Source organism: Muntiacus reevesi, chromosome 20, assembly GCF_963930625.1.
Source record: "Muntiacus reevesi chromosome 20, mMunRee1.1, whole genome shotgun sequence".
Classification (NCBI taxonomy): domain Eukaryota; kingdom Metazoa; phylum Chordata; class Mammalia; order Artiodactyla; family Cervidae; genus Muntiacus; species Muntiacus reevesi.
This window is the reverse complement of record NC_089268.1, coordinates 16,596,932-16,603,547: the sequence shown is the minus strand read 5'-3', so window position 1 is coordinate 16,603,547 and position 6,616 is coordinate 16,596,932. Positions and strand designations below refer to the sequence as shown.

Below are 6,616 nucleotides of genomic sequence, written 5' to 3'. Positions count from 1 at the left end.
GCCAGCCTCTCAGGCCTCAGCTTTCCCGTCTGTAAAGGCGCTCTCCTTGTCTGTACCCTGCTGGGCCTGGCACGGTGCCTGGCACACATCTGATGCCCCGCAGATGCCAAGCGGGTGCTTGGCTGCCTGCTTCCTGGGAGTGCTACTATGGATGCGCACAAACCTGCCTTGCTTGCTCTTTGAAAGTGCTCAGTGACGTTTAGGTTGGCTTGTTCATGTTGGTTATATCATACCAGCCTCCTCCCCGCGTCCTGCGTGGTTCCCCATTGGAAAAGACTTCGCCCGTTTTCAAGAGTGCCGATCTGGGGACATGCTATGAGTTTGAGTAAACTCCGGGAGTTGGTGATGGACAGGGAGGCCTGGCGTGCTGCGATTCATGGGGTCGCAAAGAGTCGGAAACGACTGAGCGACTGAACTGAACTGAACTGAATCTGGGGACTTCCCTGGTGGTCCAGTGGCTAAGACTCTGTACTCACAATGCAGGGGGCTGCCTAGGTTCGATTCTTAGTCAGGGAACTAGATCCCGCATACTGCAGTGCAGATCAAAGATTCCAAATGCAGACGACCTGGTGCAGCCAAATATATATATCTATGCATACATTTATGTATATATGTATGTATATATATATAAATATGTATGTAAAGAGAGGACCGGTCTGCCTCTCTCCCCGGTCCTGGCAGACTCTTGCCTTCCTCGTGCAGCTTTCCCTGGCTGCCCCCAGCCTGGGTGATGTCCTTCCTCTGGCTGATGTCTTCCTTTTAGTTCCTCTGAGTTTGGGACTTGTGCTAACTCTGCAGCTCCCAGCCAGGTTCTAAGCCCCTCTAAGATGTGGTTTGTTATCTTTCTTTGCTCAGTAGACGCACCCAAAGATAGGTGGGCTGGCCAGTCACCAAATGCAGTCACCAGAAAGGAAAACCAGATAACACATCAGAGCAGAATAACATCCGTCCCACAGTGTTGGGTGTGGGAGCAGGCCAGGCACTGGCGGTGCACACGGGCCTGCACACACACACACACACACACACACACACACACTCTCACATGCACACCCTTGAGTGTGCCGAGGCATACTGGGGAAGGGATAGTCTTTTCTTCCCTGTAAAGCTCCACTGAGCTGAGCCCCAACTCTGAGGGCCCGGGTCTGAGTGTGGAGATGATGCACGAGGTGAGGAAGTCTGGTATGATGGACTGGTCAAAAGTGACACGGCTGCTGCTCCACTGCTGAGGGGGTGCCCCGGGAGGAGGCAAGGGATAAAACTGTGTGGCCCAGCTGGGCGGGGGGAGAACTGCCAAGCCCGGGAGGCGTGAGGATGACGAGATGGGTGCATGAGGGTCCCAACCTGGGGCTCTGTCTTGAGGTAGGTGGGCTGACATCTGATAGTAGGTTTCGATTTCAGGTGAAAATATACACTCACACACATGGAGATCCATTCTTGCCACACACACACACACACACACACACACACATACACACACACACACCCTGAGGCAGTAGGTACATAGCTCCCTAACACACCCTGCTCACACATTAATACTGGGCGAGCTCTTGCTGGTTTCAGGACAGGAGGTAGGAACAGAGAGCAGATGTGTCCACGGAACAGAAGGGGCATGGACACAGCATGTAGCCTTGTTGAGTGGTGAATGGTGGGTACGCCGACTCAGCAAATATCCACTTATTTACTGAGACCCACAGTATGCCAAGTCGTGAGCATAGACATGTATATACCTACCTACATGTGCATACTCACACACACACCCTTAATTGTATCTCTTCAGGGGCAAAGCCCTACACAGAGGCATGTTTAAATGATGCTCATTTTTATCACAAATGCATCCCCACACACATGCACGCATCCATCCATAGACACCCAAAAGTGGCCAGTGAACTTCCATTCTTTTCCTCACAAGAACAGCAAACTGGGAAGCTTGTAGTCTAAATCACCAGCTCCAGGTCCAACACTATTTTCCTAGTTGCCTCTCCTGGGGCCAGTGGCCAAGTGTCAGATGAAATGACTTTTTAATGCTCATCTGGGAACCAAGAAGGAAAAGAAGGTGGTACTAACACTCCCTCTGTAATGGCTTTCCAGCGTTTGGAAATTGGATGTTATTAAAATTGCTTTAACTCTGAAGGGCGTGAAAGGTGGAGACGGGAAAAGCTAGCAGTTGCAGCCCGGAGGGCCTGTTGGATGCTGCAGCATGCCCCTGGGAGAGGATCCCTGCACTCTGGGATCGGGCAGGCTGTCCTGGCATGATTTTTCCAGCAACTGGAGCGTGACTCCAATCCAAACCATTTGCTGTTAGTCGCATCCATTCTTCTCTTAGTGCTCCCATGGGCGGCACCTCTTGGGTTCTCAGGTGAGCTCAGGTAAAGGGGAGCTTAGACCCTGTTGCTGGGGCGCTCCTCAGCTGATGGGAGAAACAGAGTTCCTGGCTTCAGGTGACTCTTGGCCTCATTGAGGGAAGATGGACATAAATATGCTAACAAGAGAGGGAAAATAGAGTTGGAAGAGAAAGAAATATTCGTGCAGTATAATTAGCATTTATATGAAATTTTAAAGCCTGAAAAACAATTCCATATGTTGTTTTGACAGACATACACATGAAGAATAAAGGGCAGGCAGTCCTTGCTTTGAACAATTCCCCGATATATACATGTGTACACATATGTTGCCAGCAAATTGAAGGTTCTTACTTCGTTGGGAAAGAATTTGGAGACAGTGGATTTATTTAGAGAGAAATACTCCACAGACAGTGTGGGCCATCTTGGATGGCCGGAGAGAGTGCCTTGAAATATGGTGTGGTTAGTTTTTACAGGCTGGGTAATTTCACAGGCTAATAAGTGAGATGATTATTCCAATTATTTTAAGGAAGGGGCAGGGATTTCCAGGAATTGGGTCACTCCCACTTTTTGGCTTTTTATGGTTGGTCTCAGAACTGTCACAGCACTGGTGGGTATGTCGTTCAGATGCTAATGTATTACAATGAGCATATAATCAGGATCAAGGTCTACTGGAAGTCGAATCTTCTGGGTCTTTGTTGCCGATTAGTTTATGTCATATCCTCAGGCTATGTCATTCTTTTAAAGGTTGTGCCCTGCCCCCTGCCCTCCTCTTTCACATATATATCCAATTCCCATACATCAATATATTCCATACGTATATACATTCTTATATGTATGTTATATATGGGAATACACATGGATTTCCATTATCATGGTTTAGTTAAACCTGTTCCTCAACAACACAGTTTACATTTAAGTTACCATGGTATGTTGGCAATGAGGAATCGCACAAGGCACAAACTCTGAAGCTAGTTCTTCATACCATGTATCACACTCAATAAAAACAAAACAAAACTGTGCTTCATGGTCAGCAACTAGTCATGTCACCTCTTGCACCTCTGCCGTGATTGGTCACCGCGCATCTGTTCGTCAGCTCACGCACAGACAGCAACGCGTACAGATGTGCTGTTTCTGTGTCTCCTGGTCGTAGCGTTTTGCAAAAATGGATCATTTAAAGAGGAAAACGGCCAACGGAGATGAAAGCATAGCAAAGACACGAAAAGTTGACAGCATTGGGACTGGAATAAAAAATCAAATGTCGGTGGAGCTACAGAAGAAATAGCTGACCGTGGGTGTGTGGACTCAGCTGCCACTCAGGAGACCACAGAAGTGCGGCCAGAGGAACTTAGTGAAGGACAGTTCATGGACGTTAATGAGGTTGTGATAAAAAGGGTGAAGATATCTCAGAGGAAGTGACGTGGGCAAAAACTTCACATTAAAGGAACTCTTGGAGATATTTATGACATTGGAAGTGCAAAGGATAAAATTCAAACTTAGGAAGGATGGAAAAGATATTTGCTCTTTATTGTAAAATAGAAAAAAAAAAAGAGTTGAAAGATGTTTGCCCTTTATCTATATGATGAGAAGAAAGCAAGCGCTATTCAAACTACTCTTCAGAATTTTTTTTAACAAAGAAACAAAGCATTTTAGTTAATGTTTTTAAGGTTTTAAATTAAATGCATTACATAAAATTAAGATTTTGAAGATTGTTTTTTACTATTTTTAAAGAACTTTCCTGTTTCCCTATACATTTCCTATAACCTACAGTGAGAATTTTTAAATTTTTTATCCCCAATTTTTTTAACCTTTAATTGGAGATAATTGCTTTATAATGTATTAGTTTCTGCTGTACAACATGAATCAGCTATAATTATACGTACAGCCCCTCCCTCGTGAGCCTCCTCCCCCTACCACCCCTCCCCTCTAGATCATCAAAGCACCTTGCTGAGCTCCCTGTGTTATACGGCAGCTCCCCACTAGCTATCTATCTTAACAAAAAAAGTTTTAAATTCACAGTGAAGTCACAAATTTCCCCATTGATTTTTAAGATGACTTTGCATAGTTTGAGCTTGTGTGGTCCTTTTTATGGCCCTGAACTACTGTGCAGAGTGAGACCCACCTAAGTAAACAATAATGTATCAGGGATACAGAAGTGTGTGCGGATGATAAAAACCTGACTCAGTGCTTCTGGTTAGGTCTGGAGGATGGAGAGAGGTGATTGTGACTAGGGAGGTGAATACAGGAGACCTGGACTGTATTTATATATTTTATTTCTTAACTCGGTATCACAGTTTCAATAGTATTCATTACACCTTCTCAAATACTTTTATTCATTAATTTCTTAATAGAAACTTAAATAAGGCTGTACAAATAAGCATATCAAATCATCCCGTTTCTTTACTATAAATAATAAAGTGCTGATTAGTGGAAGAAAAATTATAAGAGCAGGGCTGGTGATTTAGAGGAGACTTTCTGAAAGAGGAGGGCTTCTCCAATGGCTCAGAGGTAAAGAATCCACCTGCAATGCAGGAGACCTGCTGGCTGATGCAGGAGAAATAAGAGACTCGGGTTAGATCACTGGGTCAGGAAAATTCCCTGGAGAAGGAAACGGCAACCCACTCCAGTGTTCTTGCTTGGAGAATCCCATGGACAGAGGAGCCTGGCAGGCTACAGTTCATGGGGTTGCAGAGTCAGACGGGACAGGGTGATTGAGCATGCATAGGTTCTGAAAGGTGACGACTCAGGAGACAGAAAAGATAGGAGGGCGTCTGAAAAGGCGCAGAGCACAGAACTCCATGGGGAAGCGGGCCCTGGGGTCACAAATACCCTAGAAAAGACTCTGGGCTCCCCAGGATGGAGGCTGGGAGTAACTGTGGAGGGCCTGAAGGAGGCCCAGGCTCTGGTCTTCCTCTCACTGTGGACGAGCCACTACTCGGGACAAGTTCTTAATCTCCCTGGGCCTCAGATATCTCATCTGTAGAAGGGGGATGCTTGGACTTTCTCAGAAGAAACTCTTTCTCGATGTTCCCTCTGGGATTAATTATATTTCTTTCTTGCATATTAGGGTTAAGGCCAAGTGTTTCAAGTTCCCCCAACCATGGGTTTTGTGACCTATTTCCGGGCAAAGGAAGACCATTCCCACTGACCCTCCAGGCAATTTGGAAGCTCTCTCGATAGTACACTAAGGCATGTGCCAACCCTATTAGAGTCATCGTCACCTTTCCTCTTCTGTCCTTGGAAGCCACCAGAAGCACACTCAGGTTGCCAGCCACCTCTGCTGATTGATTGGGCAGGATTTCCCACGGTGGTATTGGTCATGTGCATGCGTGCTAAGCCGTTTCAGTCATGTCCAACTCTTTGCGACCCTATGGACTGTAGCCTGCTAGGCTCCTCTGTCCATGGGGGTTCTCCAGGCAAGAATACTGGAGCGGTTTGCCGTGCCCTCCTCCAGGGGATCTTCTCGACCCAGGGACTAAACCTGCATCTCTTATGTCACCTGCATTGACAAGCAGATTCTTTACCATTAGCACCACGCTGGTCATGGGCCGTGGTAATACAGGGACCCTGCACAACTAGAAGGGGAAGGTGTCAGGCTGACCGACAGGCGGGCAGTGCTGGCCTGTCGGAAGGATTTGGGGCAAAGAAAACATAGGGTTAGAAAACAGTTTTTTCTTCTGTTTTTCTTGGAGGCTGATGGGAAATCTTCAATTCTCATCTATAGGAACCTGATCCCACCCTCCCCCCTACCTCGTCTTCCCAGGGGCCTCTGGATTTTCCTAAATCCTTCACAACAGAGTTGGTTCCCAAAGGACAGAGGGAGATCTGCCCTTTTTCACCATCTGTCATTCATTTTGGATATTTTTCTCATTACCTTCCTTCCAGTTCTAATTTAGTCCCTGGTGCCTCTCTCATCCTGAATGACAGAACCAGATGAAAATCAGAAAGAGAGGAACTTTCTGCAGAGGTGAGAGTCAGGTGCTTTGGGGATATCTCTCTTTCCTCCAGGGATGAGGCCGATTTTCCTAAATCTATTATTATAAGATGAACAAAAACATTTCAAGAATTTATAACTCTCATAAGACATTCCAGATGCGAAATACTCCTCTGGGACTTGGGGTGAGCTGGCTCTTCTTTGGTAAAAGCAGAGATGCATAGATATCATACTGAGAAGGTAGCAGATAATGTAAACCCAGTGGAGAAATGGACATTTTCCTATGCCAGAAAGCCTGCACGGGTGGAAAAAGCGGTCCTTTTATGGGGTAGAGTAATGATGT

The 6,616-nt window shown here is 46.3% G+C and overlaps 1 non-coding gene across 1 annotated transcript; it reads left to right on the top strand.

The window, feature by feature from the left end:
* Window positions 1-440: 440 nt before the first annotated feature.
* TRNAV-CAC (transfer RNA valine (anticodon CAC)) lies at window positions 441-516 on the top strand. The gene has a single exon. It is a non-coding gene; the product is annotated as a tRNA-Val (tRNA).
* Window positions 517-6,616: the final 6,100 nt, after the last annotated feature.